General features: G+C 39.7%; 1 pseudogene; it reads left to right on the top strand.

Annotated features, from left to right (window-relative positions):
- The window catches only part of LOC138145676 (BOLA class I histocompatibility antigen, alpha chain BL3-7-like), a 46,570-nt pseudogene that overhangs the window by 21,418 nt on the left and 14,895 nt on the right, over positions 1–10,257 (top strand).

Consider the following 10,257-nt stretch of genomic DNA (forward strand, 5'->3'; position numbering starts at 1 on the left):
GATCAGTCACACACTGAAGCATTCAGAGGCCATATAAAAACAGTTCAGATAATCCCTATATGCCTTTTATTTTTGTATATTGGAGGTGAAAAGTCCCTCCTAGAGTCTGTGATAAAGAAGGAAAGCAAAGCCAGGTACAATCTGACCCACCCCCTGAATTTAGGATGGACAGATTTCAAAGGCTTTAGAAGAAGAAAGTCCAAGGAAGAAAAATCTACAGGAAAAGTTATCCCAGGAGTAAAGGAAATTCTTAAGAATTAAATTAAAATACAAAGTGATATGATTTCAATAAGGAACAAAAGGAGAAACTGTCAAAAGCCATTCCCAGCAATAGAAGAGAATCAGATACACAAGAGAATGTTCCCTTGTCCCTTCCTCCACCATCTCTCATTGAGACACCTCACCAACAAACAGTCTGCTAGAAGTGTGTGTGGAAGGTAAAAGCAAGGGCACCTAAGGAGGACAAGCACAAAAATGTAACACCATCTATAAGAATATTATGTGGAGTGCTAAAGTTCTCAATGAGCTTGGGGGAATGCGAGAAACTCCCCTGGAATGGAGAAGGACAAATATTGTCCTGATTTTCAAAGAAAGAAAATAGAGCCCAAAAACTATTGACAAGTGAACCTGACTGATTTCTAGTAGTACCAAAGAACATATTATTAAAGAAATGATTAGTGATTAGTCATAAAAGGAAGCTGTTAACACAAAGAACCAGCATCTCTTCAACAAGAATATCTTATGCCATGTATATGCTATCATTATCCCCATTTTACAAATGAGAAAATTGGAGCAGACAAGTTAAGTGACTTGCCCAGGGTCACACAGCTGACATCTAAATCCAGCTTTGAACTAGAAGCTTCCTGAGCCTAAGTGCAGCATTCAATCCACTGTGCCACTGAATTATACTATTTGGGGAATGTTTCAGTAACATACTATAATACTGCCCATACCTCCTTATTAAGTTTTGCATACTCTAGTTGAAACCCTTGCATTATGTTATAAAAGGGTTTTCTATCTGAGTTGGTGAACGGTTCCCTCACCTAGGAAACTGACTTATTTATTTCCTGAGCAACCCCAGAAGGCAATCTATGAGCTAGAAAATTCTGATTTAGAGAAAAGAAACCTTAGTCACAACTTCGGCAGAAGCAAGCATTATGTACAGCACGGAACTCCATTTAATACTATTCATGGAACAGGATCTTGGAATGGTCTCTGGCCCAGACAAAGGGAGGCTAGAATCACTCCTCACTTTCCCATTCTCTATAGATATAAAAAAATGAATACTCACATACATGCTTACACACACACACACACACACACACACACACACACACACACACACAGTTTTTGACTGAATTGAAACACCGGTGGCAGATGGCAACCAATTATCAGCACAAGAAGACATAGGCTGCCATCTAGTGGGAGATCACAGGCAAGGAGGTGGGCCATGGGCCATAATTCCATCAGAATATAATTGGAATGTCTCTATAAGAAGCAAGTATGGAGAACCCCCATGTTGCAATGAAGGAAAGTGACTGAGATTATATTGGACTCTTAACAAGCAAGGTTACTCGCTAAAGTGGTTATTATTTCCCAGGGTCCCTGGAGTAAATAAATCTGCTTATAGTTAAATTTCTGAGCCTATGTGCATAACTAGATGACCACTACACACTTCTGATCATCCGTACAGGCATAAATCATACTGCTGGCATCACCCTAGACACCATCGGGACAGACTATGAAGCTGGCACTGACCTTTTTATTCCTCAAACAAGATATACTATCTCTCTGCTAAGGGCATTTTCTCTGCCTGGATCTCTCTCCTTCCTCATCTCCTTCTCCTGACTGTCCTGGCTTCCTTCAAGTCACAGTTAAAATCCCACCTTCTACAAGGAGATCTTCCTGGTCCTCCTCACTGTTAGTGGCTTCCCTTTGTGGTAATCTCATTTTATCCTGTATGTATCTTGTTCATACATAATTGTCTGCACGTTGTTTCCCCCATTAGACTATGAGCTTCCTGAGAACAAGCATTGTCTTTTGCCCTCCCCAACACTAAGCACAGTGCCTGGGACAAAGTAGGTATTTAATAAAGATCAGTTGACTTGAAATAGAAGACCTTGGCACCACAAGTGGCTTCTCTCTCACTGCTTCCCATGAAAAGCAAAAGATTCTATGAAAAAAGAAGAGTTAGAAAATAAGCAATTGGCTGAAAATATAAAAAAGGACCTTGGTCTTTGGACTGTTTTAAAATACAAGTTTTACAAGATTGAACTCACCTAACAAGGACTTGAATGAATGTATTTGCTTGGAATCTGGAAACCCTAATTTTAAAGGGCTTTAACTGAAAAGAAAGGGAGAGGAAGAAAGCTTCTCATATTCATCAAACATACTAAATTCTTTCTAAAGTAATTGCCATGTGGGAAGAAGAGGAGTAGCTTCACAAGAGGGAAAATGCAAGAGAGGAAAACGATTTCCATGATGACCATAATAATGTAAAGGAAAACAACTTGGAAAGACCACAGAAGTGATTGATGCATTGAGAAACCTTGACTTTGGAAGACTGATAATGAGACCTGCTACCCACTTCTGGGCATGTGGTGACCGTCTATCTTTAAGCATGACTAACATGGTGAATAGTTTGGCCTGGCTGTGCTTATGTGACACAAGGGAAGACTTCTAGTGGGTGGGATAGGGGAAGGGGAAGACGAGACATTGGGAAAAAAGGAAGAAAGAAAAGAACATCAAGAAAGCATTAAAAGACATAGATGGAAACAAAAAAAGTTAAAGTGGACAAAGACAGTAATTTTGTCATTGCTGGGCTAAATTTGATACGACCTTTAAAATAAATCATATCTAATAGTTCAGAGTTTCGCAATTGTACAGGCATGGCTGTCGGTCCAGCCTCCTTCTTTTACAGATCCTCTTTTTGGTTCATGCTTGTTGGTGATTATTGAGTTTATAGAGAAAGGGGAAATTTAAGAGGAAAAATGTTTAAATATAGATGCATGCAAATTGAAAAAAAAGGTAGTGAAACAAAATCTTGGGTTTAGAGTGAAGGAAAAATCAGGAATTTCATCTATTTATCCAAATAAGGCAATGATATAAATGTCATGCCAACCACAAAAACAAGGTACTGCAGTATGCTTAAAAGCATTAGACAATTTATATTTTATTTTATTTTATTTTATTTGGAGGCAATCAAGGTGAAGTGATTTGCCCGGTGTCACACAGCTAGATAGTGTCTGAGGCCTGATTTGAACTCAGGTCCTCCTGACTACAGGACCAATGCTCTACCCACTGCATCACCTAGCTGCCTCCAAGAAATTTTTTTATATTGATTTACATATATGCACCAGCCACATATGGTAGCCCATGCCTCTAATTCCTGCTATTAGGAAGTAGAGGATGGAGGAGGACAGGTTCAATTTTGAGTCTCAGTAGGGAGGCTAGGTAGTACAGAGGATAGATTACTGGGTGTGGAGTCAAAAAGATTCCTTTTCCTGAGTTCAAATCTGACTTCAGCCATTTATAAGTTGTGGGGCCCTGGGCAAGTCACTTAACCCTGTTTGCCTCCACTTCCTCAACTATAAAATGAGCTGGAGAAGGAAATAGCAAACCATTCCAGTATCTTTGCCAAGAAAACTCCAATTGGGATGAGGAAGAGTCAGACATGACTGAAAAATGGCTAAACAAAAGGGCTAAAGCTTGTTGGATGTTTGCAGTAAATCCAGTATATAATATGGTAAGTCTCCAGGAGTAGGGGACAACCAGGATGCCTCAGGAGGGGCAAGGCCAGAAAAAATGGAACAGGTCAAAGCTTCAGTGCCAATCAGTGTTGAGTGACCGCTGCACTTCCTGCCTGAAGGAGTAACCCAGTGTCAAAAACGAACAATGACAACACCAACAAGAAGAACAATAAATACAGAGTTAGAGAAACTACTGGGAAAAAATACATTTGCCTGACCTGTGGCAATTTCTGAATAGTAGTCTAAGTGTATTTCTAAGCATCCTAACAATGCTATCACAAAAGCTGATCATGTAAAAGGGTATAAGGAAATCATGAGGGCCATAAGGCCTTTCCTGAAACCTTCCCGATCCTACTGCCTTCCCTCTGAAATGATCTCTTATTGATTTAGTATCTATTGTAAATGATCTCATATGGCCATGTTGTCCTCAATACAATGCAATTTCCTTAAAGGCAGAGAATGTTTCATTTCTGTCTTTGTATCTTCAGCGTCTGTCACATTGCCTGGCATGGAGCAGACAGACAATTAATAAATATTTATTGATCGATGGAGATGAATTTTAAATGGCAAAAATAATAAACACATCCTTTACAGTCAATGATGCAATAAAATTGTCATGAAGGATGTATGCAAGACAAAGACCTAAATTTAAACCTAGGTAATAACACTCTCAAATAGTGAGGAGCTCAAAGAAGAAGTCATAGGAACTCAATTTCCTCATCTGTAACATAAGGATAATAATGGTACCTACTTCCAAGGGATGTTGTGGGGGGAGGAGGAAATGAGATAATACTTGTGAAGTAACTTTTGTTGCTAAATAATTATATATACATATATAATGAGCATGTATTTATACATGACATAAGTACATAATATGTAATATACTCTGCATAGTATATAATTATTAATAACAATGTTATTATTGTACACAGATAAACCCATCTTAGTGGAAGATTCCTAACTAAAACTCATATTAATCAAATAGAAAAAGAGATCAATAAACTGAATGTGTAATTTTCAAAAGACAAGAAAGTGAAAAAATTAACACTAATCCAAAAAATGAATCTTGAAAATCATGGGAGAAATAAAGAGACTTGAGAATAAAAAGACTATAGAAATGACAAAAAAAAAAAACAGGAAGAGGTTAAGTTTTGTAAACACTAACAAAAATTAATTAGCCAATAGTTAGCCTGAACAGGAAAAAGAAAAGAAAATCTAACTACCAAAGGAAAAGGCAAATTTATAACAGAGAGAAAATAAAATTATCAGAAACTATCATACAAAAATATACACTTGTGGCAATTGATTCACATTGATTAAACTTCTTTGGGAGATGACAGTAAGCTGTGTCAATGTCCATTCCTTCAATTATTTCCCATGTTTCATTTCAATGGTTATATAATTAATTGGGGCTGAAGCTAATTTATTTACACACAAAACCTTTTTCATGTTTATTATTCTTCTCATTTTTTCTCCATGTTTATCTTTCTTCCGACAAATCAATGGTCTGACTGTGGAATGACTCTCACATCAATAATAAGTCATTTCCTGCTTGTTAAAATGTAATCAATTTTATTTTTATTATTGTGACTGGGGTATGAAGTTAATCAGACCATCCCTAACCAATGATTTCCTCCCAGTCTAGTTGATGGAATCACTGGGGGGGGGGAGGGAAATGAGTGGGTAGTAGAGACAGCAAGGTGTTAAGGTCTTAAACAGAATACCAAGACATGTCTAGACTGCTAGTCCTTTATAAAATATGCAAAACTTTTATGCTCAAAACTTGATGGAATTAGAGGGTGGACAGTCATTTAAAAGCTAGTATCAGTCATTACCCTGATCACCTTTTTTCAAAAATGGGACAAATTCTGTAGGAAAGTGGAGTCAAAGTAGAGCTTGGAGGAGTATGGCCTCTGGCAGCAGAGAAAAGAATCAATTCTTCAGAGGAAATTATCCCTAGCCTTTGAGGGTAAGGGAATTTCTCTCCACCCTCCACCTTACTCAGCAGTCACTGTGTTTTACAGCAAGGCAACTTTCCCTTTGGGAGATACCACACCTACCAGGGAGTAAGCCCAATGAGTCAAGGTGTAAAACCATAGGAGCTTTGGGAATGAGATTCCAGCTGAGTGACCTACAAGTAGAAACACTGCACCCAATAAAAACAGCATAAGGATAAGGGGAAATGACATTTAGACCCTGCAGAGCCAGAGACATGGTTGCCTAGGTCATATGTGTTCCTTATGTGTGCACTTTTGTATTAGCACACTCTTTTTGTGGCTACTCTTCTGACAGAAGCTATGTGTAGTTATGAAAGAGTATGCCCTGGGGTACACTCCAGAGGGCTAGGGAGGAATATTTTATAGCTACTATTCTTGCAAAACCATTTCAATAAACACCTGTAATTAGAGCTACTTTTGTCAACTGTCTGCCTATTAAAAGTAAACTCACTGGTGGGGGCTCGTAAGCTATAGTTTTTCCAGACTAAAGATGCACAGAGTCCCCTAAACCTGAGTGCCTCTTCCCCTAAGAACCCAACCTGTGAGTACAATCTAGGAGTGGCCCAGAAGCAATATCACATTATAATATTTAGTTCTAATTGTATACAGGACCCTCTAATTCTTTTCAAGAAGAAAGTATTAGTGGGAAATAGGTATGATCCTTTGCCTTCTACAAGCCTTTGGTATCTCTCTTTTTGAGCCCCAGAGTCATGTTTGCCAACCTATTTTTTGCCATCCTCCCTTACATCCTCCTATATGCTGAAGTACAGCATATGTGTGTGTATGTTGAATTATATGCTTATTTTACTTGGAGAGCTATAGTGAGTTCTTAGAATTTCTCTAGCACTTTATCCTCTCCAAATGATGTTGGCATGTAAACCAAATTGATCTTCATAGTAGTCTTTTAAATACTTATCACATGTTTAATAGTGTTTCTGGCACATAGTAGGTGTTTAGAATGTTTGCTGATTGATCAATGAGCACTGCAATATGAAATAACCACCGTGAAACATTTCCTTTTGCTTTCAAACACATGATAAAACTATCTCCATTATTTGCCTCTCCCATGAGAACCTGGGAACCATGCCTCCATTCAGTTGCATCACCCTTTGTCTTCTAGTTTCATTTATATCAAGAATGTCAAGGCTGATACAATTCGGTTTTTCTTGATACTGAAGAACTATGTGTTGCCCAATCACAACTTTCCCCCATCACCACTATGCTTACTTCTACTCTTTGAGATCAAGTGACATATGTGTAGGTTGAGGGAAATTACTGTTCTTAGAACAAATGTCTCGTCCCCACTCTGGGCCCCCCAGCAACATGTTATTGTGACTTAAACATAGGGCTTCCTGTCCTCACCACAGACTTTTTCATACCATTCATTCTCATACGCCCAGAGGTAGGTTCCACCTGAGTACCTACCACCCCAGTTGTCAGTAATAGCAGGCCAGGATCTCGGCAGGGCCAAGCCTAGATGGGGTGTGAGAGGAGGATATAAGGGTTCCATTTACCATTGGAGGATAATGGAGTATGGAGGGTGAGCCTCCGAGGGTGACAAGTGCTTGGCACCCACAATGCCCTACGTTTTCCTCTTTCAGAAGCAACACAACCTGAAGCCATTGCTGATTCTGACCATGAAATTGGTGCCTTGCACCTGCCTTCAACAGAAGGCTTAGAGCTGGAGGAGAGGGAATTTCGAGACTGCAACCCATCCTGTGTGGGTCACCAGGAAAAAGGTCCAACAGACACTACAAAGAATGGGTTTTGGACTCTTCCAGAGAAGAAAGAGGAAGAAGAGACCCTTCATCCCTTGGCTGTTCATTCTGTGGGTGTTTGCTCTGAGGGAGACCCAAACAGGTGAGTGTGAGGGAATGGGGGAGTGGAGGTTGACAGGAGGAAGGCCTCCTTAAGTAAGTGAATCAGTCCCCAGTATATGAAGACTTCATAGCCCATTCTTGAAGAGCTTCTGGTTGTATGGGAGAGACACTTAGCTGCTATGGGAAACTTCCAGTTCCATCAATCAGTCAACAAGTATTTATTAATAACTCACTATGTGCACTTAATTGCATTGTGCTAAGTCTTAAGGGTAAAGAGAAAAACTAAAATAGTCCCTGCCTTGTAGTAGGTTATATTCTAATGGGAAAGAAAACAAGTGCAAAAATAAGTACATATTAAATACTCACGAAATAATTGCAAGATAAGTTTTTAGGGAAGGGGAGACTAGCTGGTGGGGAAATCAGAAAAGGCTTCATGTAGAAGGTGGCTTTTGGACTGGGACTGGAAGGAAGCTGTGAATTCTAAAAGATGGAAGTGTGGAGAGTTGGCAAGCCAAGTATTAAGAGACGGCCATTAGGAAGGGAGTGTGGGACAGTGAAAAGAGCTTGGGATCTGGACTCTGAGGACCAAGGTTCAAATCCTACAGTGAGAAGATTGGACTGGGTGACCTCAAAGGTCCTTTTTCCAAATCTAAGTATATGATCTTATGATCCAATACAAAGACAAGGAAATTTTAGATGGAGAGAGAATTATGAGGGTGGTATGACTAGTTTATAGAAGGGAGTGATGTATAACAGGTTTGGAAAAGTAGATTTGAACAGATTGTGAAGCAAAAGAAAACCATTTGTATTTGACTCTAAAAGCAATAGGAAGCCATTGCAATTTATTGAGTAGGTGAGTGACCTGCACTTTAGGAAAAATCATTTTGGCCACTATGAGCACTCTGCTGATATGTCTAAGAACAGAAGATACAAAACAAAGTCCCTTCTCTTCCAGTCCATAAGACATTCAAGCTTGGCCCAGAGTCAGAAGACCTGTAGTCAGAAGTCAGCTCTGATGCTTACTATTTCTCTGACTTTGGACAAGGTACTTTGTCTCTCTAAGCCTCAGTTTCCTCAACAGTAAAATATGACATCAGGCTTTTTGGCTCCCAACACACTATCTTTGCCTTTTATACACCACCAGCACACATAAAAACACATTGACCTCCCCTCTCTATTTGAAGAAGAGAATTTTTTTTACTCTAGGCCTTCTCCCTACCTGAGGCTTTGCTACCTTAACTATACTATTCCCAAAGTCTTGCAAAGTCTCCATCTATTACCAACCGTGACCTGCAGTGAGGCAGATTAGAACCAGAGCCTCAGGAGACCCCAGTTGTAGCCTCACTCTGTTGCTGACTAGCAAGTTGTGTACATTTGGCCAGCCCATTTGACATCTACTCCAACATTTATTCTCTATCCAAACTTCTGCAAAAATGATGAGTTTGAACTGGATGATCTCTTACAGCTTACATCCCTTACAGCTGTAACAAAAGAAAATTAAGTCCCTACATTAATGATCTATAATATAACTCAGTGACCCAGAGTTGTCCTTTTAGTGAAGAGGAAAGATTCAAGTTTGTATCTAAGCTCTGACACAGGCTATTTGTGTGATACCAGGTCAACCTTTTCTGGCTCAGAGACTTAGTTTCCTTATTTGCCAAATAGGACTTGCACTGCAACCTCCTGGACTGTTCTTTTAAATGCCAGAGAGATGATATTGCAGATAAAGAGTCTCCTTGCTCTTTCTAAGACCATACAGTCATAGTTTTAGAATTGGAAGGTATATTAGAAGTCAGGAAGACCTGAGTTCAAATCCTCCTTGGACACGTATTGACTGTGTGACCTTGGACAAGTTTGACCTCTCAGTGCCCTGGCACGTCCCCAAGACTGTAAATTATAGAATAGGTGCCAATCGACAACAGCAGAGGAAGTTTCCTCAGTGGAAGTTTTCTGTACCAGTGAAATCATAGTCCATATCCCACCACCCCTTCAAGAAAAACAAAGCACTAAGGAAATACGAGTTGTTGATAGCATCACAGGAATTCAAGTTTAAGGGTATCTCAGAAATTGCCTAATCTAATCTTCACCTCTTTTGAGTGACATTTTATTGATTTCTTTTGGTTTCATATCACCTACATTTCCGAAAATTACCTTCCCCTTCCCTCTTCCCAGTCCCCATCCACATCCACATCCCAACATTCACTTTCAGACATTTTACTTAAATCAATGTTGTTATTGTTTAGTCATTTCAGTCATGTCCATTTCTTTGTGGCTCCAGTTGGAGTTTTCTTGGTAAAGATACTGGAGTGGTTTGTTGTTTCCTTCTCCACCCCATTTTACTGATAGGGAAACTGAGATAAAACGAGGTTAAGTGACTTGCCCAGGTCACACAGCTACTAAGTGTCTGAGGTCAGATTTATATGTAGGTCTTCCTGACTCCAGGCCCAGCATTCTATCCACTGTGCCACCAAGCTGCCCCCATATCCAGCCCCATGATTTTTCAAGATGACAACATGAAGCACACAGACAAAGTCCAGAAAACTTGACCTAGGCAAGTATCAGAGCTTGGATTTGCAGATCTGATTTCCAGTCCAGTGCCCTTTCCATCATAGCTCTCTCTCTCTCTCTCTCTCTCTCTCTCTCTCTCTCTCTCTCTCTCTCTCTCTCTCTCTCTCTCTCTCTCTCTCTCTC

The sequence above is a fragment of the Petaurus breviceps genome, unplaced genomic scaffold (genome assembly GCF_028583685.1).
Source record: "Petaurus breviceps papuanus isolate PSGF00001 unplaced genomic scaffold, PetGlider_PUasm1.0 139, whole genome shotgun sequence".
Lineage (NCBI taxonomy): Eukaryota > Metazoa > Chordata > Mammalia > Diprotodontia > Petauridae > Petaurus > Petaurus breviceps.